The following is a 27,125-nucleotide window of genomic DNA, read 5'->3' as shown; positions in this document are numbered from 1 at the left end:
ATAAGTGTATTTTTCTTTCTAATTTTAGAAAGTTTGGAGTGCTAAATAAGATTTTTGGAGTGCTAATAACAATTTTCTATATTTATATACATTTTATTGTAGTTTGGAAGTCGACTACTATCACTGATTGTGACCCTGTGCAACTAGTTGTTAATTCGTTTTGAATAATCAACATTATTTCTTACAATGTCTTGGGCGTATGAGTAACAGAAAGAAAACGGTCATGATACAAGTTGAATAAGAGTAGTACTAATTAGTAAACAGCTTGTGCATGATGTTTGCTTATAACCAAGTGGCATAAAGATGTGTATGTTTCATGCATGACTTGGAATAGTATCAATAAAGTCACATAGGCCAATCAACTTGTTGGCAAATGGCCATTTACCACAGTGGTGAAAAGTGTTATGCTCTTGCATGACGGCGTGGGTTCGAATTCTGTCAGTGACTAATCTAACCTCTAACTTACTAATGTTATCGTTCGACTAAAAAAAAAAAGTTAATAATAATAATTCGAAATGTATATAGTGGATAAACACAATCTCAAAATTTAATTAAACTCACATAACAACGACAAATAAAGGCATTACCACAACTTAGGGGTGGTGAGCTATCCCATTAAAATAGAACTTAATATATACATATTAAAAACAAAAACAAATTGATGCAAAATTTCCCGACGACTAATACTATTCCAAGTTGTTGATGCACAAAATCAGCGAGAACTTTGGTACAACAGAAAGTGTTAAGTTTGTGACCTTCGCTAGATTGCTCCGGTCACTAGTGTGGATAAGTATGTAAATGGATAGAGATAGGGAAGCAAACACAAGATGTACGTGGTTCACCTAGATTGGCTACGTCCACGGAGTATAGGACTTCTCATTAATTGTGAAGGGTTTACACAAATACATAGGTTCGAGCTCTCCTTTTGTGAGTACTAGTGAATGATTTAGTACAAATAACATTAGAAAATATTGTGAGAGAATGATCTCTATTTATAGAAGAGAGTTTCTAGTTTCATTCTGACATTGACACGTGTCGTGTTGTGATTGGCTTCTGATGTTGACATGTGTCGCACTATGATTGGCTTCTGATGTCGACACGTGTCGCGTTGTGATTGGCCTCCTGGTTTGAGAGAAACTCTTCTGGGTCCTTAATGGTATAACGTTGACTGGTGCTCAGTAGTTTCAGGATTGGTCAAGTATGGTACAAACAGTGCTCCCCTAAGTTCCCGAGTGAAGGAAGCTCCTCGGTTGGGGACTTGCAAGATTCAAGCCATTGAATAATCACGAAACTTTTAAGTACTGAAGTATGGTATCATTTTCACTTGCCTTATCTGTCTCATACATAGATGTGACATCTTCTCTGGAAGTACTTTTCCTTCATCCAGGGGTGGTATCTTTAACCGATGAAGATGCATAAGGTAATGTATCAATTTCACTTGAAGCTTACTTGTAGTTTCGGGCTTGGTCAAGTGTGATACAAAACCCTATAGTATGAGTCCCCCAAGTCACCGAGCTAGGAGATTTATCGAAATAGGTAATAGACAAGGTAAGCAATCAGACTTCCAAGCAAGCAACCTGGATCGGAGGTTCGACTTTGGCTTCCGGTTAATTGTTCTCCTTCTCCTTGTGTCGTAAACAACAACAAGGATAAGGAGAAGCAAATGGAGAAAAGATGATATAAGATACTTTTGCTTTTGAAGAAGTAACTTTCCACAGGTTTATTCTTGAACTGGGCTGGAGGGTTTTCTGGTTTCCTCCATAGTATAAGGCCGACTCAAGAATTTGAGGGTCAAAACAAGTCCATCAAATCTAGAGTACGTTCGACCCTGATGATATGGGATACTTTTGCTGTTGAAAAAGTAGTCGATGTATCGGCACGTGTTCTGTTACGCTTGTCTCTATATGTTTCCTTGTATCCTTCTCACTTGCCCTATCTGTTCCTCAGACAAATGTGGTATATTTTCTGGAAGCATAAGATGTTGAAGATGAGTACTCGAGAGCAATGCCAGGTAAGTAATCAGGCAAGGGGTTCCAGGCAGTCAGTTCCTGATTGGAAGCTTAATTCCAAGTGCTAACTGATTGCTCTCTTTTTTCTTGTCTTGCAGGTAAGAACAGGGCCAAAGGAAAAGACAGGGAAAAAGCATGATATGGGATACCCTTGCTTTTAACCTTGATGATATGAGATACTCTTGCTTTGGTGTGGCTTGTTTGCAGAGGTTTTATTGGGAGGAAAAAAAGCTGAGTATTTCGAGAGACTCTGCTAAGAGTGCCCTCTCGGATGTGAAGAAAAGTTAAGCATTTTTTTTTATTTGCAGGCTTGCCTGGCTGTGGAGGATGGAGGTTGACATATATAGGAGTCTCCCTAACAACAAGTAGTAGTACTATTCCTTTACCCTTATTGGTCATAGCAATGTAGTGAGAGCTGCAAGCTTCACGTGTTTTAACTTTGTCATAGCACTTTGAAAAAATGGTCTGTGATATTTGGAAAACTGATGTTGCGTGTGAAGATTGCAGACACGCTTTATCCAAGGAAATCTGGCTCTCGAAGTTCGGAGAGCGGTGCCTCTTCGGCTTTCGAACAAGCAATCATGTCGGGGATATGGCTCTCGAGATTCAAAGAACGGTGCATCTTCAATTTTTGAGAAAGCAATCCTGTTGGGAGTCTGACTCTTGAGATTCGGAGAACAGCGTCTCTTCGATTTTTGAGAAAGTAATCCTGTTGGGAGTCTGGCTCTCGAGATTCGGAGGGTGGTGCCTCTTCGATTTTTGAGCACATAATCCTGTTGGGAGTCCGGTTCTCGAGATTCGGAGAGCGGTGCCTCTTCGATTTTTGAGAAAGCAATCATGTTGGGAGTCTGACTCTTGAGATTCGGAGAGCAATGTCTCTTTAATTTTTGAGAAAGTAATCCCGTTGGGAGTCTGGCTTTTGAGATTCGGATAGCAGTGTCTCTTTGATTTTTGAAAAAGTAATCCTGTTGGGAGTCTGGCTCTTGAGATTCAGATGGCGGTGCCTCTTCGATTTTTTAGCACGTAATCCTATTAGGAGTCTGGCTCTCGAGATTCTGAGAGCGGTGCCTTTTCGATTTTTGAGAAAGCAATCCTGTTGGGAGTCTGGCTCTCGAGATTCGGAGAGTGGTGCCTTTTCGATTTTTGAGAAAGCAATCCTGTTGGGAGTCTGACTCTTGAGATTCGGAGAGCAATGTCTCTTCGATTTTTAAGAAAGTAATCCTTTTGGAAGTCTGGCTCTTGAGATTCAGAGGGTGGTGCCTCTTCGATTTTTGAGCAAGCAAACTTGTTGGGAGTGTTTTCTCGAATGTGAGTAAAGGTTGGGCATTTTTGCCCGTCTTCCTTGCCACGGAGCACGGAGGTTGACACACATTGGGACTTTCTAGTTATCAAGCAGTGGTGATGTTCTTTTACCCTTGTGGGTAATAGGAGGGTAGTTGGACCTTCAAAATTTATGTGTCTAAACTTTGTCAGAGATCTTTGGCAAAGTTATATGTGGTACCCGAGGAGCTGATGTTGCGAGTGGAAAATGGTGCCTCTTCGAAATCCGGAGAGTAGTGCCTCTTCGATTTTTGAACCAACGGCCTTGTTGCCCTTTCTTTTATAAAGGCACCAATTGTGGGCAAGAAGTACATTCAGAGTGTTATTGCTTATAGGAATTTTCCCCTTCAGAGATTTATTGCACCTCATTTCTTCTTCATCATTTCTGAGAATGTCTGGCCCATTCGACCGTCGTTTTGACTTGAACTTTGGTGAAGAGGCAGCCATGCCTTCTCAAGACAACATATGGCGCCCATCCTTCTTATCCCCTACTGGTCCTCTTACCGTTAGGGACTCTGTGATGAAGAATGATATGACTACTGCGGTGGTGGCCAGGAACCTTCTCACTCCCAAAGATAACAAACTACTTTCTAAACGGTCTGATGAGTTGGCTGTTAAGGATTATCTGGCTCTCAGTGTTCAGTGTGCAGGTTCTATGTCTAATTTGGCCTAACGCCTATTTGCTCGAAATCGCCAAGTTGAATCATTGGCGGCTGAAATGATAAGTCTCAAACAGAAGATCAGAGGGCTCAAGCATGAGAATAAACAGTTGTACAGGCTTGCACATGACTATGCTACAAACATGAAAAGGAAGCTCAACCAGCTGCAGGAATCTGATGGTCAGATTTTACCTGATCATCAGAGGTTTATGGGTTTGTTCCAAAGGCATTTATTGCCTTCGTCTTCTGGGGCTGTACCGCGTAATGAAGCTTCAAATGATCAACCTTTGGTGCCTCCTCCTTCTGGGGTTCTGCCTAATATTGAAGCTCCGAATAATCACCCTTTGGTGCCTCCTCTTTCTAGGACTCTGCCGACTGCTGAGACTTCTCCTAAGCAACCTTTGTGAAGGCTCCCTCTTGTTTGTTTATTTTGATTCATGTATATGTACATATTTGTAACTTATCGGAGATATCAATAAACAAGTTTTGTTTCATTTCAACGTATTGTGTTAAATACACCAAGGCCTTCTTCACTAAGTTCTTTGAATTTTTCCTTTTGTTGAAGCTTGTATGATGAAGCTTTGTGAATGAAGCATGTAGGTTGAGGTAGTGCTCCCTTAATTTCCCGAGTGAGGAAAACTTCTCGTTTGGAGACTTGAAAAATCCAATTCACTGAGTGGTTGTGAGACTTCCGAGTATCAAGGTGCAGTAGCATATGGTCGGAGTCCCCCAAGTCTCCAGTCGAAAGAGTTGACGAATGAGGCATTTCATTTCTATGTGGTTGCCCAAAACTCCTTCTTCATATATATTTGTTATGAAAGTTGTTAGGCTCAAAGAAGAGGAGGCCTAGGCAATTTTATTTTTTATTTTTTTTATTTTTTTCGATTTTTCGAATTTTTGAATTTTCGAATTTTCAAATTTTCAAATTTTTCAATTTTTCGATTTCTGAAAAAAATAAAAAAAAATATATATATATATATATATTTAAAAGCTTTGTAGGTGAAGCTTTGGTGTTGAAGCTTTGTAGGTGAAGCTTTGAGGTTGAAGCTTTGTTGGGCACCATGAATTGATTTTGCTTCACACTATCTTGATCAAGATAGTGTGAAGCTTTTGTGTTGAAGCTTTGTAGGTGAAGCTTTTGTGGGTCAAGCTTTTATGGGTCAAGCTTTTGTAGTGAGACTTTTGTGGGTCAAGCTTGTGTGGGTCAAGCTTTTGTGGGTCAAGCTTTTGTGGGTCAAGCTTTTGTAGGTAAAGCTTTTATGGGTGAAGCTTTTGTAGGTCAAGCTTTTGTGGGTCAAGCTTTTATGGGTCAAGCTTTTGTAGGTGAAGCTTTTGTAAGTCAAGCTTTTGTGGGTCAAGCTTTTGTGGGTCAAGCTTTTGTAGGTCAAGCTTTTGTGGGTGAAGCTTTTGTAGGTCAAGCTTTTGTGGGTCAAGCTTTTATGGGTCAAGCTTTTGTAGGTCAAGCTTTTGTGGGTGAAGCTTTTGTGTTGAAGCTTTTGTGGGTGAAGCTTTTGTGTTGAAGCTTTTGTAGGTGAAGCTTTGGAGTTGAAGCTTTGTAAGTGAAGCTTTGGAGTTAAAGCTTTTGTTGGGTACCATGAATTGATTTTGCTTCACACTATCTTAATCAAGATAGTGTGAAGCTTTTGAGAATTTGTAGTTGTTCTCCATTGATGAAGCTTTTGTTGGTGAAGCTTTTGTGTTGAAGCTTTGTAGGTGAAGCTTTAGAGTTGAAGCTTTTGTTAGGTACCATCAATTGATTTGCTTCACATTATCTTGATCAAGATAGTGTGAAGCTTTTGAGAATTTGTAGTTGTCCTTCATTGATGAAGCTTTTGTTGGAGAAGCTTTGGAGTTGAAGCTTTTGTTGGTGAAGCTTTTGTGGGTCAAGCTTTTGTGGGTCAAGCTTTTGTGGGTCAAGCTTTTGTAGGTGAAGCTTTTGTTGGCACCATAAATTGGTTTTGCTTCACACTGTCTTGATCAAGAGTGTGTGAAGCTTTTGAGAATTGTGGTTGCCCTCCATTGATGAAGCTCTTGTTGGCACCATAAATTAATTTTGCTTCACACTGTCTTGATCAAGAGTGTATGAAGCTTTTGAGAATTATGGTTGAACTCCTTTGATGAAGCTTTTGTTGGCACCATAAATTGGTTTTGCTTCACACTGTCTTGATCAAGAATGTGTGAAGTTTTTGAGAATTGTGGTTGCCCTCCATTGATGAAGCTCTTGTTGGCACCATAAATTGGTTTTGCTTCACACTGTCTTGATCAAGAGTGTGTGAAGCTTTTGAGAATTGTGGTTGAACTCATTTGATGAAGCTCTTGTTGGCACCATAAATTGGTTTTGCTTCACGCTGTCTTGATCAAGAGTGTATGAAGCTTTTGAGAATTATGGTTGCCCTCCATTGATGAAGCTCTTGTTGGCACCATAAATTGGTTTTGCTTCACACTGTCTTGATCAGGATTGTATGAAGCTTTCTACGAGTTGTAGTGTTTGCATTGTTACAGAAGGGAAATGTTTGAAGCAGATGCAAGATGGCTGAATAACTTGATCTTCGTATGCCATGCACTGAAGTTGTTGGCTTGCTATAAGACTTTGTTGGTGACTATAACTCTTGTTGGGCATAAATGCTCCCCTAGTTGAGTTGTCAAGCTTAAGGGGTTTTTATTATTTGTGAATTCTAGGAGTTCATATGTATAAGTTGTACCACTTGTCTTCTAGTAGGTGGAATGAATGGTGAGTTGCTTTCATCACTTGGTTGGTGGTACGAAGGTGAGTTACTTCATCACCTTTCATCACATTTCATCACCTGATTGGTGGTAAGAGGATGAGTTCCTTCTTCCCCTGGTTGGTGGCATGAATGGCAAGTTGCCAAATGATATTAGAGTACGGGTTGTACATTTCATCACCTAGTTGGTGGCATGAAGGAGGGTACGGGTTGTACATTTCTTCACCTGTTTGGTGACATGAAAATGAGTTCCTTCTTCACCTTGTTGGTGGCATGAATGGCAAGTTTCCAAATGATATTAGAGTACGGGTTGTACATTTCATCACCTGGTTGGTGGCACGAGGATGAGTTCCTTTTTCCCCTGGTTGGTGGCATGAATGGCAAGTTGCCAAATGATATTAGAGTACGGGTTGTACATTTCATCACCTGGTTGGTGGCATGAAGGAGAGTACGGGTTGTACATTTCATTACCTGGTTGGTGGCATGAAGATAAGTTCCTTCTTCACCTGGTTGGTGGCATGAGTGGCAAGTTGGCAAATGATATTAAAGTACGAGTTGTATATTTCATCACCTGGTTGGTGGCATGAAAGAGAGTACGGGTTGTACATTTTATCACATGGTTGGTGACATGAAGATGAGTTCCTTCTTCACCTGGTTGGTGGCATGAGTGGCAAGTTACCAAATGATATTAGAGTACAGGTTGTACATTTCATCACCTGGTTGGTGACATGAAAGAGAGTACGGGTTATACATTTCATCACCTGGTTGGTGGCATGAAGATGAGTTCCTTCTTCACATTTCATCACCTGGTTGGTGAGAATAAGGGCAATATATCTAGGCACATTGTAGCAAGTGTCGAATGACACAAAGTATGTTGAACCCTTTCAAAGAATAGTTGGCTTGTGCATGAATGTGTTGGAATGTATGATTGAACGAATATACTGTGAAGCTGTTCATTTATTTGTATAGTCTTGTTGACATATACTTAGACTTTGTTTCATGTTGGAAACATTCATGTTGAAACTTTGAACCCGAGTGTTTCATTGCTAGGAATGTAAGAGATTAAGACCGAGTTGTCTAAATCACCTCTTTATAGAATTCATGCCAAATAGTCTTCGTTACATAGGATGCCGAACGGCTGAAGCTTAACACTTGTACAATGTGAGTTTACTTGTAATAGTGCTTCAACTGATCAGCATTCCATGGATGGCCAAAGGTCTTGCCATTGGAGCTTCTAAGCTTGTAAGAGCCAGGGCGACTGATGCCAACAACTTCAAACGGTTCATCCCAGTTTGGACGAAGTTTTCATTCACTCGGGACTTTGTTGCAGAGTAATCTTTTCTTCAATACCCAGTCCCCTACTTTGAAAGAACGAGGTTTGACCCGTGAGTTATAGTAGTTGGAGATGCGCTGCTTGTAGGCGACATTCCTCAAGTGAGCCTGGTTTCTGTGTTCCTCGACTAGATCTAAGTTGAGGGTAAGTTATTTGTCATTTTTGCTTTGTACGTAGTTCTGGACTCAGAACGTTGCTTGCTCAAGCTCAACTGGGACAATTGCCTCTATACCAAAGGCAAGTGAGAATGGGCTTTCTCTTGTTGATGTCCGATACGAAATGCGGTATGACCAAAGAACTTGGGGTACAAATTCTGGCCAACAACCTTTAGCCTTGTCCAAGCTGGTTTTCAAAGTTCACTTGATTATTTTGTTGATAGCTTCAACTTGTCCATTAAACTGGGGATGAGTTAGGAAGGCAAAACATAAGTTGATGTTGAACTTAGAGCAGAACATCCTAAACATATTATTGTCGAACTGTCACCCGTTGTCAGTGACTATCACATTGGGAATGCCGAATCTGCAAAGGATGTTCTTCCATACGAAGTCTTTTATTTTTTCCTCAGTAATGGTTACCAAGAGTTCTACTTCAACCCACTTTATGAAGTAGTCAACTGCAACGATTGCATAGCGAACTTTGCCCTTCCCTGTGGGCATTAGGCCGATCAAATCAAGTCCCCATTGGGCCAAGGGCCAAGGGCTGATCATAGGAGTGAGCGGCTCTAGAGGGGAGTGAGGAATAGTTACGTAGCGTTAACACTTATCACATGAGCGGGATATTCTGATGGCATCTTGGTGGAGTGTTGGCCAGTAATATCCTTGGCGAAAAGCCTTGTGTGCAAGGGATCGAGATCCAACATGATCTCCGTAAACTCTTTCATGTATTTCTCGAATGACAGTTTCTGCCTCTGCGGGTGTAAGGCATTTTAGGTATGGTAGGTTAAAACCCCGTTTGTAGAATTGGTCATTAATGATCAAGTAACGGGTAGCCTTGTATTGAATTTGCTTAGCTTGGACTTTGTCATTTGGAAGGGTGCCATGAGTAAGGAATCTATAAATTCGGGTAATCCAATTATCCCACTGTTGTAAGTTGCACACTTCCGCAGCCATGATGCTTGGTGCTGCCAACAATTCAACCTGAATTTTTCTCCCAATCTTGTCTTCCACCGCTGAGGCGAGGCAAGCCAAAGAATCCGCATGACTGTTTGCCGCTCGAGGAATTTGGGTGATATGGTAGTGGAAGTGCTTGAGCAACAATTGTGTTTGTGCTAGATATGCTGCCATGAAGCTATCCTTAGCGTCAAAGTTGTTAGTGACCTGGTTAACCACTAATTGGGAGTCACTGAAGATATCAATTTGTTTAACCCCAAGGTGTTTGGCCAAACGTAAGCCTACTAGGAGGGCTTCATATTCGGCCTCATTGTTCGATGCCTTGAATTTGAAACGAAGAGCATACTTCATTGCCACTTTGTTAGGGGTCGTAAGGACTAGTCTTGCTCCACAACCCTGTTGATTGGACGAGCCATCAACATATAAGCTCCATGATGGGGCTGTTGGTTCTGTTTTTTGAGCTTCCGAGGGTAATGAAACCACTTCTTTAGGCGTAGAAACAATGTTCACAAGATATGTGAAGTCGGCGATGAAGTCTGCCACTGCTTGGTCCTTCTCAGCTGGCTTTGGTTGGTAGGAGATGTCAAACTCACCCAATGCTATCGCTCATTTGATCATTCGCTCGGAAGTGTCAGGACTTTGGAGTATCTGTCGAAGAGGATGATTGGTAAGTACGATGATGGAGTGTGCTTGGAAGTAAGGGCAAAGTTTTCGAGCAGACATGACTAATGCTAGAGCCAATTTCTCAATGTTGGAGTATCGTGTCTCCACATCTTGTAAGGCCTTGCTAGCATAGTAAACAGGCCGTTCGACATTACCATCATTTTGAATGAGAACGGAACTTACTACTGAAGCCGATACCGACAGATAGATAATGAGAGTGTCACCAACCTCAGGTTTGGAAAGCAGAAGGGCTTTACTCATGTAGTCTTTGAGGTTCTTGAATGCCTCAGCACATTCATCGGTCCATGTAATGTACTTCTTACTTCCCTTAAGTGCTTTGAAGAAATGAGCACATCTGCCTGTGGCCTTAGAGATGAAACTAGTTAAGGCTGCCACCTTGCCAGTAAGGTTTTGGATGTCTTTTGAAGTTACCGGCTCCTTCATGTCAAGGATTGCTTTGATCTTCTCGGGATTAGCCTCAATGGCTCGTTGGCTTATCATGAAGCCTAAGAATTTGCCAGAGCCTACGCCGAAGGCACATTTGTTGGGGTTCAACCTCATTCGATACCTCTTCAGAATGGTGAAAGTTTTAGATATGTTGGTGATGTGTTGGTTAGTATTGTTGATGCACAAAACCGGAGGTCTTGGAACAACGTAAATCCAACCGTGAATCTGCATGAAATGTAAATAACATAAGATGTATCGTGGTTCACCCCAAGGTTTGGGCTACGTCCACACTGAATATGTATTTATCTGAGGGAGAGAGAGAGAAAGAAAGAGCTCTGTAATGTGAGAGCTTTGAGAGGGGGTGAGAGGCTTAGGGTTTGTGAAGGTGAGGATGCCCTTTTATAGAATAAGGGCTTCTCCCCTAATTACATATTTGACCCTTTCTTTATTACATAATTACATTTAAGTCCCCCGAGTATTTATACGAGGTCTAAATACGAGGCCCTAAATATGGTATAAACAGTAGTCCTCCAAGTCTTCAATCAAGAGAGTCTTTTGGCTGGAGACTTGAAATTCAGTCCATGTGTGGGCCGAAGTAACTAGATGTTGTCTTGAATTGATGCTCAATATGAGGCGGTGCTCAATCTGAAATGATGCTTAACTAGAAGTAGCACACGTTGCGAGGCTGCTTGGCTCGTGGCTTATGTTGCCTTGGTTGGCTCGGTTTGTGGCGTTTGAAGGTGAGGGAGTCCCTTTTATAGAATAAGGGCTCACTCCTCAATACATGAATGATGGGTTAAGAGTGATGCTCGCGGTAAGGCAGTTGCTCAGCTGGCGGCGATGCTCTCTAACGAAGGTAAGAGAGTCCCTTTTATAACATAAGGGCTCGCTCTTCAATACATAAGTGATGGGCTAAGTCCCCAAGTATTTTTCATGAGTGCTCTTTAATGAAAGTGAGGGAGTCCCTTTTATAGAATAAGGGCTCGCTCCTCAGTACATAGATAATGGGCTAAGTCCCCTAAGTATTTTTCATGAGGCCTAGTTGAGGCCCAATATATGGTACATAATGTAGTCCCCAAAGTCTTCAGTCAATAGAGTCTATTGGCTGGAGACTTCAAATTGAATCCATGTATGGGCCTAAGTGGCGGTTGTTCGGAGGTGGTATTTGTATACCCTGCACTGAAGCTTTGTAGGTGAAGCTTTGCAAGTGAAGCTTTGAAGCTAAAGCTCTGTAAATGACGCTTTTGAAGCTAGAGCTTTGTACATGAAGCTTTTGAAGCTGATTGACATAAGTGATGCTCATGAATGTTTATGTTGATTGACATGAGTGATGCTCATGGATGTTGTCATGAGTGATGCTCATGAATGTTGACATGAATGATGGTTATGAATGTTTATGTATGATTGTCATGAGTGATGCTTATGAATGTTTATGTATGAATGACATGAGCAATGCTCACGTATAATTTGAAGTACTGGGCGTACTTTTAATCACCTGGTTGGTGGCATGAATGGCTAGTTGCCAAATGATATTAGAGTACGGATTGTACATTTCATCACCTGGTTGATGGCATGAATGGCTAGTTGTCAAATGATATTTACAGTACAGGTTGTACACTTCATCATGGTAATAGTGGCGGGTTGCCGAATAATTTTGGAGTACTGGGCGTACTTTTGATCACCTGGTTGGTGGTAATAGTGGCGGGTTGCCGAATAATTGCGGAGTACCGGGCGTACTTTTGATGACCTAGTTGGTGCTATTTTAGGCTTATGGGGCTTCGCCCTCCACACAACATTCCAGCCCATTTATTTTGGGCTTTGCCTTTTTTTTTTTATTACCCTCTGATGGGGTTTATACATATTACCCTCTGATGAGGTTTATACAGATGTCTCCGAAAGATAAAAAGAAATTACATCATTCCGGTGGGGTGTTTATTCCTTGCTTTTGCTTTCTCTTTTGCTGCTTTCTAAAATATTCTCCCAATGACATGATCTTTTTTCTTTTATGTTCCTTTACCCTGATCTCTCCACCTCCAGGCACACTCACTTGCTTTTGCTTTCGTTTTCTGATTTGCTTTTGCTTTCATTTTTCTTTTTGCTTTCTGCTTTTGTTTCCCACTCCCTGCAACTTTTAGGATTCCCATAATTGGCATTATAACCTACAGCTGGATTTCCAATAGCAGCTGCAGCTCTTACTCTCTTCTCTGTGTTAGCAATTTCTGCACGAACCCAAAGAACACGGCATATCTGATTCAATGTCTCCCCCATGGCATCAAAACCTACACCACCCGCAAGAAGAACTCTCCATAATTGAAGATGCAGATTATTTTCCGAAACCCAGGATGCAAAAAACCCAGTTTTGATTTGAATAACCCAAAGCTCATAGAAAGTATTAAGACTATAATAGGAGGGTCCTGTTACTGCGCTGAAGACCCCGTTGGTGGGCCCAGTTTGTTACTGCGCTGGGAACAGTCGAACCGGCAAATGAATGATCCGGCCAAGAGAAAACGGGCGGGTCGAGAGACGGAAGTTCACCGCCTGGCACAAGAATGTCCTCAATCACACTACCCAGTTGGGATTCTGTGGCGAGGAACCCATGTTCTAATGCTTGCTGGAAATTCCAAATTTCTGGTGCAGTGATGAAGGCGAGAAAGAGAGGTAGAGTTTTCAGCAGCCTTGTAATTCTTCATCACCACGGAAACCACTCTGTTATACGAAATCGAAATACACCGGTATGTACACCTCCGGCAGCTCGAGAACCTTCCTCAGCGGCACTCGAACTTCCTTCCTCAGCCGGTCCCTCACTTTGTACGCGTAATGGGCTTGCAAATCAACTTGAGCGTGGTATGTGCGTTATGGGCCCGGGCCTGCGGAAGCTGCTCGTTCAGGTGATCGGCGGGGATGTCCGGCACCACGTGGAATCAGAGATCGAGGCAGGGAGCATGGCTGATTGTTCCTGCACCACTCAAAATTTGCTGAACTCTGGAGGGCCGAGAAAAGTTGGGGGAGCCATGGCTGCGAGATCTGTGAAAAATCGTCGATCGACATGGGGGTGGAAGAAAACTTTTATAGAGCTGAAGGTGAGTTTTGATTCTCTGTGGGTGGGAGCAGTTTATGAGGAAAGAGACAGAGAAGAAAACGAAGAAGAATAAGAGAGAGGCATGCCAGGCACGTGGTCTGTGCAGTTGCAGAGAGGGATTGAGTCAGAGAGGAGGTGGCTCTGAGGGTTTTCTGGGAAATTTTTGCAGATTCAAGGTGGATTGTGGTGAGGTATCACGGTGGTGAGATGAAAAATTGAGAGAGAACCGACATAGCTTTTCGTGTCGATTCCCACAAACGGTGCCAAATGTTGATGCACAAAACTGGAGGTCTTGGAACAACGTAAATCCGACCGTGAATCTGCATGAAATGTAAATAACACAAGATGTATCGTTGTTCACCCCAAGGTTTGGGCTAAGTCCACACTAAATATGTATTTATCTGAGGGAGAAAGAGAGATAGAATGAGCTCTGTAATGTGAGAGCTTTGAGAGGGGGTGAGAGGCTTAGGGTTTGTGAGGGTGAAGAGGCCCTTTTATAGAATAAGGGCTCATCCCCTAATGACATATTTGCCCCTTCTTTTATTACATAATTACATTTAAGTCCCCCGAGTATTTATACGAGGTCTAAATACGAGGCCCTAAATATGGTATAAACAAGCATGTTTGCTCTTGACTAGCATATCATCAACGTAAACTTCCATGCTCTTCCCAATCTGTTCGGCGAACATTGAATTGACCAATCTCTGATAAGTCGCTCCTGCATTCTTTAGGCCGAAGGGCATGACTTTATAGCAATACAGTCCCCTATCAGTAGTGAAGGCTGTGTGTTCTTGGTCCGGAGGGTTCATGAGGATTTGTTTGTATCCTGAGTAAGCATCCATGAAGCTCAGGAGTTCACACCCTGCTGTAGAGTCTATAAGTATGTCTATGAGAGGAAGATGAAAGCTATCCTTCAAGCATCCTTTGTTTAGGTCTGTGTAATCGACACACATTCTCCACAAAACCTTTTGGAGCAGGAGACTTTCCTTGGTCAGATTCTTCTTAACAAGGACAACATTTGCTACCCACGTTGGATAATTGACTTCGCGGACGAAGCCTATGTCTTTGAGTTTTTCAACTTCTGCCTTCATTGCCTCGTACCGTTCAGCGTCATAGGATCTTCCCTTCTGTCTCACTGGCTTGGTCTTGGGGTTAATACTTAAGCGATGACAAATGATATCGGGAGAGATGTCTGGCATGTCCTCGTATGACCAGGCGAAGACCTCAGTGTTCTCTTGCAAAAAAGAGATCAATGCTAACCGAATAGGTGGTGACAAGGTGGTGCCAATCTTCACCATGCGATCCGGATAATCTTTTGAGATAGAGACCTTCTCCAATTCTTCAGCGAGTTGTACTTGCTGGGTGAAAGAGTCATCTCGAGGATCGTCGGGTTGATTGTTGCCACCGTGAAGATCCAAGTTGGCTTCGTCTGGGCTGGTCTTTATGACTTGGTCATGTATAGAAAGGGTTTCCTTGGGCATAGGCAGGTGCTGTTGCTTGACCGAAATGTTGTAACATGATCGTGCACTAAGTTGATCTCCTCTGATGTAACCATTGCTATAGGGGGTTGGAAATTTCATCAACAACATATATGTGGATACCATGGCCTTGAGATCATTGATGTCTGTGCGTCCGAAGATGACATTGTATGCCGTTGGGCAATCAACCACCAATAAGTTAGTGGTAATGGTAGCTGTGTAAGGGCATGTACCAATGGTGAAAGGTAAGTGTATGCTCCCCAAAGGTTGCATGATATCACCGGAGAAGCTTATTAGATGGGAAATCGAGCGGTCGAGCAAATGGTCAGCTACATTAAATGCCCTGAAAGCTTCAGCAAACATGATATTAACTGAAGCCCCCGTGTCTACCAGGATTCGTCGTACTTCAAAGTTGGCTATGTGAGCTTCCACTATCAGTGGGTCGTTGTGAGGGTAGATGATACCTCTTTCTTCCTCAGGGTAGAAACATATTGGATCCCAGTTAGGCTTTTGATACTTACCTCCCCTGATGTCTTCCACGTGAAACACTTGGTGGCCAGACCTTAAAGCTCGTTCACTATTTTTCATGGCCCTGTTGGAAGATTTAGATATGGGTGTGCCACCACTTATGGAATATATCACATTTACCTCGCGTTGGTTACGGTTACCCCTTGGATGGTGAAGGAAGAATTAATCAATTTTTCCTTCACGTGCCAAAGCTTCAATATGATCACGAATGGTGAAACATTTCTTGTCGTCATGGCCGTTATGCTCGTGGTAGTAGCAAAACGTGCCCGTGTTCTTCATGGGCTTGTAATCCGGGTGCCTCGACTTTGGCTTCGGTATCAAGTGTGCTATGATGGGGTAAATGGCCACGCATGTGGCGTTCAAAGGTGTGTATGCCTCATACCTCGGGGTAGGGGTTGTCCTGACACGTGCTTAACCCACTGTGTTGATTGCCTGGGGTTGAGGATTATCATGGCGATACCCTTAGTTATCGCGGTAGTGTCCTTTACTCCTTTTACTAAAATGAAACTGTTGAGGATGGAAATCTTTCCTTTTGCCCTGAGATTGATATGTCTGTTGACTTGGCAAAGTATTAAGTAAGGCATGGGGATGCACCGCTGCCGTTTGGAAGGTCGAGGTTTTCTCATTTGGTTGGATCTGGCTTCCACTCCCTACTTGCTGATAAGGGGTGGTTGTGGGGGGTTTCCCTTGATATGTCCTTGCCTCGGCGGAGGCATGGTTGTAAGCATGTGCCATCACCTCAGAGTAAGTCTTCCAAGTGTTGGCATTGATCATGTACTTGAAAAAACAATCATGTAGGCCTGCCGTGAAGGCATTGAGGGCGGTCTTGTCATCTGCCTCAGCGCAGCGAGAATACTGATGGCTGAAACGACCAGCATACTTTCGTAGTGACTCGTCCGGCTTCTGGCGAATAGTGTACAAGTCATATGCAGAATGCAAGCGATTGGTCTAGAAGATGTGTTGAGAGATAAACAGTTTCCTCAGTTCCTCAAATGAGTATATTGTCTCAGGTGGAAGACGGCAATTTAGAGCTCCGCCAAAGAGGGTGGAGGGGAAGAGAAGACATCGCTCTTCGTCGGTGTGCATCCGATATGCCATGGTGGACTCAAAGAGGTTAAGGTGTTCAATTGGGTCATCCCTTCCAGTATAGAGTTGTAAACCAAGCTTTTGTTTTGTCTTCGCTTGAAATGGGGTGTCGATGATCCTCCTTGTGAGAGGGCCAGGCCTGGGTTGGTTCCAGTCAGGTATCTCGGCCTGACGTTCGGCCTTCAACTTGTTTACTTCCTCAATGAGCTATAAGACAAGGGGGTCTTGAGTGGAGTCATGTACCATTGGTATTTTCTTTCGTAAGTCTCCATCGCCTCTTGGAAGTAGGAAAGTTTGAGCAAAGGCGTGTGATTTTTCCCTAGACTCGCCGTACTGACTTCTAAGGCAAGTCTGTTGGAATACCTCAGAATCCCATGTACCTTCATGTTCCTCTAGGACATGTCGTTCTTTCCCTAGATTGGCAGCTGGCCTAGGTCGTGGGAGGGGACCGAGTCTTTCAGAAATCCTTTGGTCATTGATCTTTGAGCATATGTGGAAGGGATTCTCTCGACGTTGCTTTAGGAAGTCTCAACAGTCATGATAAATAACTTTCGATCTTTCCAACCCTTCTGCAATGAGGTGTCTTCCTCCACTTCTCCTGCTTCGGGTCGAATCAGCTGGGTTGAGAGAAGTCTCATGTTGATCAATATTTTGATGAGTAGCTCGCTCCTCATCAAGGATACCCAAGTCGAAGGAATGTGACCCTCCGTGTTGAGGGGCACCCAGATGATGGTTGATGTCCACAGGGGCAACAAGTTCGTGTGTTTGAGTACGCATAGTTTCGTGGAGCGTCTCAAAAAGCTTCTCATACTGCTCCTGGAGGACCTCATTCTTCATTGCTATCTTGTTGTTTTGAGCTTCTAACTCATTGACTTTAGCTTGAAGAGCAACCCTCTTTCCTTCCTTTTTTCGTTGTTTCGCACTAGGTGCAAGAGGGGTGTCATTTTGTGTGTTGTGGCTTCCTTCGCTCCCCATGTTGGAGATGGATGCCTGGTCAAAAGAGAATGTATGAATGGTGGAAACCAGCTTGACAAAGATGAAGAGAGTGGGAATAAGTGTCGTTCCCACAGACGGCGCCAAATGTTGATGCACAAAATCAGCGAGGACTTTGGTACAATAGAAAGTGTTAAGTTTGTGATCTTCGCTAGATTGCTCTGGTCACTAGTGTGGATAAGTATGTAAATGGATAGAGATAGGGAAGCAAACACAAGATCTACATGATTCACCTAGATTGGCTACGTCCACGGAGTAGAGGAGTTCTCATTAATTGTGAAGGGTTTACACAAGTACATAGGTTCAAGCTCTCCTTTTGTGAGTACTAGTGAATGATTTAGTACAAATGACATTAGGTAATACTCGACTTTCTAAAAAAAATCATACGCCTCAGAGAATAATAGGTAATACTCAACTCTGTACATGTATGTAAAGAGTCATTTCTATTTAAATGAGTTCTCTTTATATGAGGACGTGAAATCATTCCACTATACAAATTAATGTCATAATGCAAACCATTTATTCTTTTTAGGAAAATGTTGGGAATACCACATTTTTGTACCACATTAACTAGTGTATCATCTAACATGACAAGTGATGTGTACATGCCACATCAATTAATGAACCTATTTGTTTGGATGTTGGTGTATGCATTACTTGCCACATGAAACGGTACACCAATGTAGTTTTAAAATTTGGTCTCGTTAACATTACTGTTCTTTTTATCATCATCTAATGATGATCATATTTAGAAACATTCGTTTATTTGGAAACCGTTTACCACCCATATATGTTGAACAAATCAACGATCATAGTAACTAGTAAAAACTGTAAACTTGTGATGCATTTGGATGACAAAAAAGTCTCCAAATCAAATGAAGATTTCAAGAAATTATCATTAAATGAAAATAAAAAGAATGAACTGTTCGAATATAACCATTGTTCAGTAAAATGATGTCGTGTAAAGAGAAATGAGTATTCACGCGTAAGATACAAATTGTGTTCGCAATAATTTCGTCAATAAAGACTATATGTTTTCCGTTATTCTCGTGATTTTCACTCAATTAATGCACGGAAAATGAGAGTTCGTGCACAAGATGACAACAAAAGTACTGCGAGCTTTATAAAAGATTGACAAGATACAATTAAACATATGCATGACTTGCATTATTTTGTACTCTAAACATATGTGGCTAGCCTAGCTATATAGCTCTATTGAGTTGCCTTTTTCCTTTTAAAATGGAAGATGGATCTCATCCGGATACAAGTTGTGAATCCTAGGGATCCTCACATCCTAGTCATTTATCGTACATCGTGTGATCATAAATCATTTTGAATTTATTTATTTAAAATTAAACACAAATAGTACCTAACGAAAACTGACAGCACGATGTACGATGAACGATCATGATGTAAGAATCTCTAGGATCCCTACAAAGAGGATCAGAAGAAGATCCTCATCCTTTAAAATGCATCCATGTCCACAATTGACCTCCATCTCCATCAATGTTTATGTTCATTCCTAACTTTAGACAAGAATCCTCTGAAACCGATGCTAACTCTCATAGGGAGAGGTTGCTTCCAGGAAACTCGTACCTCACAAAGAGGGTCCATATGGGTACTACGCAGTCCATGTTGGGACCCATAACTTTGTTACCCTTTAGTTCGGATATATGTATATACATTGATAGGGTGAAATGATATGTGAATGGGGTGAAAGAAAGAAGGAAACACAAGAAGGGTGATTGATTGTGTAAATTTTGGTCCCCTAGTTAGCTATTGATCATGTAAATTTCATATGCATGTGAATGATATACAACTTCCAAGGTCCTTAATTTGTACGACAAAGAATCACATTCTACACATTGAATTTTAATGTGTATGAGGTGGAGCTGGGTTTAAAGTTGCTACGGCCGTAAAATTATTGTCCGTGAAGAAATTTCTCCCTTCAAAAGTTATTAAATTTTAGAAGTGCTTATAATTATTGAGCTAAGCTATTTTTCATATTGATAACTAGTTTTATAATTGAACCTTATTTAATTATTTCATGATATATCATACTAGGTTGGCTCACGTGTGAAGACCAAAACTCTCACATGCTCATGTTACCTAATTTCTATTATCCATGTGTTAGACTTGAAAACTCTCCACACAAATTTTGCGAAACTGTTATATTCTTCTGTTCGAATTTGACCAGTTCCTACAGCGTCGCACCAGTGTCTTTATAAAGAATTAATTATTCCTTATATTGCCGGCAAAAGAATCAACGAAAATGAAACATCTGTGCCAAGCACACTACGCACTTTTGATCACATCGTCAAGGCCACTTTATTTCCTATCTTCTTTGTCATGTGAATGGAATATAATCATTACATAAATTCGATGACAAATAAGAAGAAATATCGTATCTGCCCACCAGAATCATCTCTTGGACTGCCCAACCTAAGCATAACTGTTTTTGGTATGTTTTATTATTATGTTTATGAATTATAGAAGAAAGTTGAAGTTAGCCCTGTTGGAATATATTAGTATTTTAGATATTATATTATTTGGGTTTTCTTATAAGTTTAGTTTGGGCCTAACTTGTCAGCATTAGGGTTAGGGTTAGTTTATTATCAATAGAGTATTTTGTTATTCATTAGAGAATAAGTTACTTACAATATAGTCTCTTAGAGTTTTGTAGCTATTCTGGCATTCTTAGTTGTATAATAATATTTCTATTATTTTGTTAGTCTCGTTCATTGCGCACTCTAATATTCAACTTGGTACCAGAGCAGGTTTGATCCTTTAGGGTTTAATCTGTTTATGTTCGTATGAGTTTGTCGTCTTTGTTTTTCCAGTTTCATCTTGTCGAATTTTTCTCATTCTCTGGTTTGGGTTAGACCCCTTGTTTATCGTTAAAAAATAAATAAATAAATAAAAATTATCCAGTGTTTGATCTGCCGTGAACCAGTCCTGCCACCCTTGTCACAACAGTTCCACTTCATCTGCTCGCTTCCGCAACTTGTCATCCCCCTCAATATTGTCCAAGTATAGATTTGCTAAAACCCATAAACCTATGCACCTCTATCTCGCACCACCGCCACCCGCAATATGAAGAATCTAGATTTGAGGATCCTCTACCCTGAGCCTACTTGCTGTCTTCGCCTGTTTCTTCTGTCTTTCTCCTTTTCTCGTGTCTGCATAGAAAAAAATAAAGAAGGCAAAAAAGAGAGAAGTTGAAAGGCATGAGAAAAGAAAAGATAAAAAAGGAAAAAGGAAAAATGAAAAGATAAAAGAAAGAAAAATGGGAAGGAAGGAAAAGATAGAAAAAAAGGCAAAAAAAGAGAAAGAAAAAAAAATCATTTGCTGTTAGTTTGAGGCCCACACGGGCAATAAGAAAAAAAATGGTTAAGTTTGTTTTTAGGTCCACACGAGTTGTTGGCCTGTTTGGGATTGTTTTGTGACCATCATTCGAGTACTTGAAATTGTGACCACTCGAGTGATAGTATTTGTGTTTGTTTGTTTGATGCTACAATTGAGATATAAAAATCTCGTCTGTTTAGTGACGGGTTCTTTCCATACTCTCAACATTAGCCAGTTTGAATTAGAACCAGTTTGCCAGCCAGAATCAAGAATCAAGTCAAGTCAAGTCAAGAATCAAGAACTAGTTTGCCAGTTTGCCAGTTTGCCAGTTTGCCAGTCAAGTCAAGTCAAGTTTGTATGCCTGCCAGTCCGCATTTACTTGTTTGCAAACTCATGTCATATACCGCCATGAGTTTGACGGGGGGTGTTGAAATATATTAGTATTTTAGGTATTATATTGTTTGGGTTTTCTTATAAGTTTAGTTTGGTCCTAGCCTGTCAATATTAGGGTTAGGGTTAGTTTATTATAAATAGAGTGTTTTGTTATTCATTAGAGAATAAGTTATTCACAATGTAGTCTCTTAGGGTTTTGTAGCCATTCCGACATTCTCGGTTGTTTAATAATATTTCTATTATTTTGTTAGTCTCGTTCGTTGCGCACTCTGATATTCAACTAGCTCAACCTCTTATAAGCTCATGCAAGGTTCTTTTTTCTATTAATGTGGGACTCATTCTCAACACGTTCCTTTACATGTGACGAATTTTCAATCCTAACACATTGACAACACAATGGGGTGATGATGTGGACCGCTTGTGGCCGTTTAGCTTCATACTTGAGACAACCTGCTCTGGTACCATGAATAAAGTTAAGGTTTACCATGAAACCAATTGGTAGTATGAGGAGTAGTCCAACCTCTTATAAGCTCATGCAAGGTCCATCCTCCCATCAAGGACTTATTCTCAACAATTATCAAGAGATGGTAGAGCAATTATGCATGGAGGATGTCAGGATTTTGAAAGAAGAAAAAAAACCCAATTTTAGGGTTAGTTCTGCTGTTATGATAATGTGAGGGCTGAGTTCTTAAGGCACTGTAACTAAACAATACATTAAAGTAATTGATTATATTACCAACTAGTACTACAGTCTAGTAGTATCACATTCTCTTAGTGTAGAATATTGTTGTATCGATTTGTTGATTATGTTATAAAAACAAAACACCATGCCCTAAGCCTAGGTATCTTATCCATGTTGGGAGAGAAATTTAGAACCCTAGTTCATATATGCATGCTCAATAGTCGTTCATAACACAAGTATCTCGCAAATAAGAAAACTTGCTTGCCTGCATCCTTACCCATTATTATTGTGTTTAGGGTCACTCAAACTGACACTAAAACATAATTTACAACTGAATCCTTACCAATTAATAAACGAGAGATTAATTTTTGAGTTTTTACTGCCTCAAGACAATCTTTTCACATATGCGTCTCTGCTGAATGTAAAACTAGAATTAGGATCCTACAGAGATATACGTACGTACGACAAGGAGGACAAGATCTAGCAGGATCCACAAGCACGAGTCAGGAACCCACGTATATTGTTTGTATATCAAGATTTACAGATACCAGATGCTTCTGGTGTTGAGGTGAGAGTATATGTACGTGTGTATGTATGTATGCATCCAGACAGAACATGCAATAAGTGGGGTCATCATATATTATGGCGTAGAAGATTCAGGCTTTGATATTATTATACCCACATTTTTAGACTGCATATGTCGTATGAACACTGCAATCAACGTAATTTTGTTGATATTTTGATCCAGACGTATGATAGGCTTTCTCTCTTATATACATATATACTGATGTACATATATATACATGAGAACTTTCACAAATAGGGAGATTTAGCTCCATTATTCACAATATCACGTCAATGCTGTGTTGATGGGATGTCGATACATTATGGCGACATGTTTTCGAAATGATGTTTACATGCACTATATGTATTGATGAGCAATCTATTATCCTACTTCCTAAATAGTAGAGCGGAGTCTCCTTAAGACGAGAGATTTTTCTGTGTCTGGAATACGGTACGACACACTAAGTGTCATAATACAAGTTGAGGAACACTTGAATTAAAAAACTTCTTTTTACTTATATTATGACACTTAATGTACTGGCCGTGTTCCCATTACATTGCAAAAAAATCCTTAAGATGGGGCTACTCAGACACAGAGTTGTGGATGAGAGAGTGCAATAGGTGCAAGAGCAGACGACCCCAATTTAAAATGGCCCCCCAAAATGCTAGTGCTCCCAATTCAAGTTTCTCTAAGAATGAATGAAAAGAAACTAAATAATAGAAACTTATCTCCCTGTACAAACGTGCTCATCTTGTTTACCTTCTTGTTTAATGTTATTTGTAAACTGATAATGGTGGTAATGATTCTTAAGATTAAAATTTGTTTCAGTTTTAGTTCTAAACATTGTTTTTTGACACGCTCATCCATATAATGATAGATCCGTTTATAAATTTCGTTCAAGGCCTATAATCTCAGGCAGGGCCCTAGGGCTTTCCAATTACCAAAAAAAAAAATGTTAAGCACGTAGGTCGCCATCGCTATGCACGAATACAATGAATCAGTTATACCAAATCTGTCACGCGTCACTACTATGGAAAACCAAGACCAGTCACTACATGATAGATGATTGTACTATTTCTAAATGGTATATGATAAACTCTAGGGAAATTGGCCATTCTAGAAACATTACAAATACTTTTGCTAAAAGAGAAAGATTGACACGAGAATAACACGAGTGACGTGGGCGAAATAAGTGAATTGACTAAAATACCTCTGCATTGATATACTTTGGCCTAATCGGATAAACGGTCCCCGTGATGATAAGATAATCGGAAAGTAACCCCCGTGGTAAAAAAAATTAGGATTTAAATCCTCGTGATGTAGTCCATTAGCAAATTTAGTCCAAAAGTGATTTTTTCATTAAATATCTTTTATATGCAAGGATAAAAATGTACATTGACATGTGCCCTCTTTTTCCTTGTCTCCTTCCTCGTCTCTCTACTCTCTACTCTCTCTATAAAACAAGTACAACCAATGCAATGCACATAACAGATGAAGGGGACTAACAAATCAACCCCAAAATTCAAAAAAATCATGGATTAAACTGCAATGAATCTCGAAACACTAATAATTCATTTGATAATGCTAAAAAATTAAACTAAACTAAACCTCACATTAATCTTTTACAACAATAATTGGGATTTTAATAAATAGATATATATATATAGAGAGAGAGAGAGAGAGAGAGAGAGAGAGAGAGAGAATGCAAAATATCATCACACCCCAATATCTCTCTCAAAGCTTGAAACCTTAAACCTTTTGGTCCCAACCCATTTCCCCAAGGGGCAGTTTCCACCAGTTCTCGTCGGAAAAAGCTGACTTGGGTCGCTGGAGAGTTGAACCACCACCATGGACGTTGACTTGTGGGCTTCCAAGGGTTCACACAGATAAGAGCCTCTCTGCTGCTCATGCTGCAAAGCTTCACTATGGTACTTCAATTTTCTGAATTTTATTTTTTACTTCGACATTTTGTATCGAGTAAAATTTAGAATTTGACCTAACTTTCACCGTAATATAGATTGAACATTGAAGAAGAAGATGCACACATCAAAATACGTTTTTACCCTTGTATTTAACAAACATTTAATGGAAAATCACTTTTGGACTAAATTTGCTAATGGACTACACCACAAGGGTTTAAATCCTAATTTTTTTACCACGGAGGCTACTTTCCGATTACCTTATCACCACGGGAACCATTTATCCAATTAGGCCATATACTTTTGATAAGACAATTAATATATTGCAGATATGTCATCTATATCATTGTGATTTTGTGGATATTGTTGATGATGGTTGTTGGAACCAACTTCACCCATCACTATGTGTGGAGGAGATGTATAAACTTGACTACCTGTAAAAGAGCAAACGATGGTAAGGTTACCTAGGCACCAGTGGGGTACCGGCCAAAGGTTTTGTGACAGTCAAGTTAGTAAGCAAATTGTGAGACTCAAGTATTATGAAAGAGAACTGAGTATGTGATGATTGCGTTACCCAAGATGAACCTTAGAAGTGTGATTGCTTAAGGCATACGCCAATCCCTAGACTCAAGCAGTAGATATTGTATCCTCTTAAAAGTGTGATTACTTGCGGCTCACGTAATCCCTAAATTGTAAGAATCTCTAAGAATATAGGAAACTTATCTGATCTCCAATTGGATCAAGTTCTCATATCTTGCGGAACAAGATTGGTCAATCTCAGGGAAGTTACGAGCTTCGCTTACTGGAACACAAGGTGATGGTGGCATCACTGGTCCTTTGTGCAGCTCAGTCTAATAGGAGATGTTGAGGCTATGACCAGACTTTTGAGAAATTCATATTCTGATCCGCCTTACTTTGACATTGGAAAATCATGGTTCCACAATAAATATCGACATTCTCAATATCGAATTACTGTCATTGATATGTTGAATAATTTCCCTTTAGTTCTTCTCCTTCTTCATCTACACGCTAGTCTTCTTTCATCTTCATCAACACACTCGTCTATGTATACTTAGGTTTAAGATTTTCAAAAAAAAAAAAATTGAATTCAACCAGTAAAGAAATAACAATATTTGAAATTGAATTCAAGTTTCATAGTTGGAATTCACACCCAGTACGAAAATAATATATCGTTCCTACCTCATCGGATGATTGAGATCTAACATACCAAAAAAAGCTTTATTTTAGCTACGCTTCTTGAAACTTGACTTCAATTTCATTTTCTCTTTGAAACTTGATTTTTATCTCACTTTACCTCTGAAACTCAAAAGTTGTCACTTTACTCCCTAAACTCGATTTTGGTCCCATATTTCTCTATGAAACTCAAAACTTGCCACTACTCCTTAAAACTCAAAAAAAAAAAAAATTACTTGCCTTTTTTCTATTTTTTTTAGAATATGTTCATCAATTCAAAATTTATAATTGGTAATATGCCAAATTTCCCTCCTAAAATAAATGAATAGTAAACAAAAAACAAATCATTTTCTTGCTTCACTAGCCACCTTCATTGAGAACATAAGAACACAAGAAATAACAAAATCAATGGTACTAATGAGAAGGTGGCTGGAGATGGAATATGAGAAGGGATAAGTTCTACCATGTTATAAATGTTTGAATTTTTTTTTTTTTTCAATCTATGTGGCATCATTTAATTGGAGTGAGCTTTATATTTGTACATGTCTATTTTGCAGATCGGATAGAGGATCAGATAGGATTAATTATACGGACGCAGGTGTTTGGCGTTCACTCGTACTAAATAAGCGCCGGATTAAATTAACCGGTGTGCTTATTTAGCACGGTATACACCGGACTAATAAAACCAACCAAAAGGCCGGGATTATTAGTCGGCCCTTTCTCTCTCTCGCCTTCTCTCGGCCCTCTCTCTCTCTCTCTCTAGGCGTCGTCGTCCTCCCCCCCCCCCCCGTCACCTTCTCTCACCATCGTCGTCCTCCCCTGCAACTGAGTCTTGCAAAGAAGCATGCACTCTCTTGGCCGGCATGGTGTCTGGGAAACCTCTCTTCTCAAAACGCCAATAAACTACTCTCCTTCTCTCTGTCAAACCGCCGCCAGTCCATTCCACTTACGATGCTGCAGTGCAGGAGGTAACCTTGTCAACAAATCGTTAGTTTGTTTCGTTTGTTGCATCTTGATTTGGGTTGATGTGGATCTGATGACTCATGATTGCTCACCAGATGTGCAGGCAGGTGGGGAAGAAGAAGGGAGAGAGAGGGAGGGCGTTTGAGGGGTGCGGCGGAGAGAACGGGGAAGAAGAAGGGATGGTTTCAGATTTATTTTTTATTTTTATAAGTTTAATTTAATTTTAAGTTTGATATAGCCTATCCGGTATAAAACCAAACATAATATAAATAATACGGTCATTAGTCCGATACTGCACCAAACGCCCGACTAATTTAGCAATACTATCCGGTGACTATTTATCCTATCCGACAGAAATAGTCAGTACAGTCCGAGCTGCCAAACGAGGCCTAAGTGGGCAATGTAAGTAAAGATAACGGCTATTTAGCAGAATACATAAGAATAAGTGAAATTGGAGTAAATATTGAGTTTTAAGAAATAAAGTAGCAATTTTTAAGTTTTAGAGAGCCAAATGTGATTGAAATCGAGTTTCAGGAAGCGAAGTGGTAACTTTTGAGTTTCAAATGGCAAAGTGGGATCGGATCGAGTTTCAGAGAGCAAAATGGTGACTTTTGAGTTTCAAAGAGCAAAATGAGAT

Source organism: Malus sylvestris, chromosome 15, assembly GCF_916048215.2.
Source record: "Malus sylvestris chromosome 15, drMalSylv7.2, whole genome shotgun sequence".
NCBI classification, from domain to species: Eukaryota; Viridiplantae; Streptophyta; class Magnoliopsida; order Rosales; family Rosaceae; genus Malus; species Malus sylvestris.
This window is presented reverse-complemented; position numbering follows the sequence as displayed.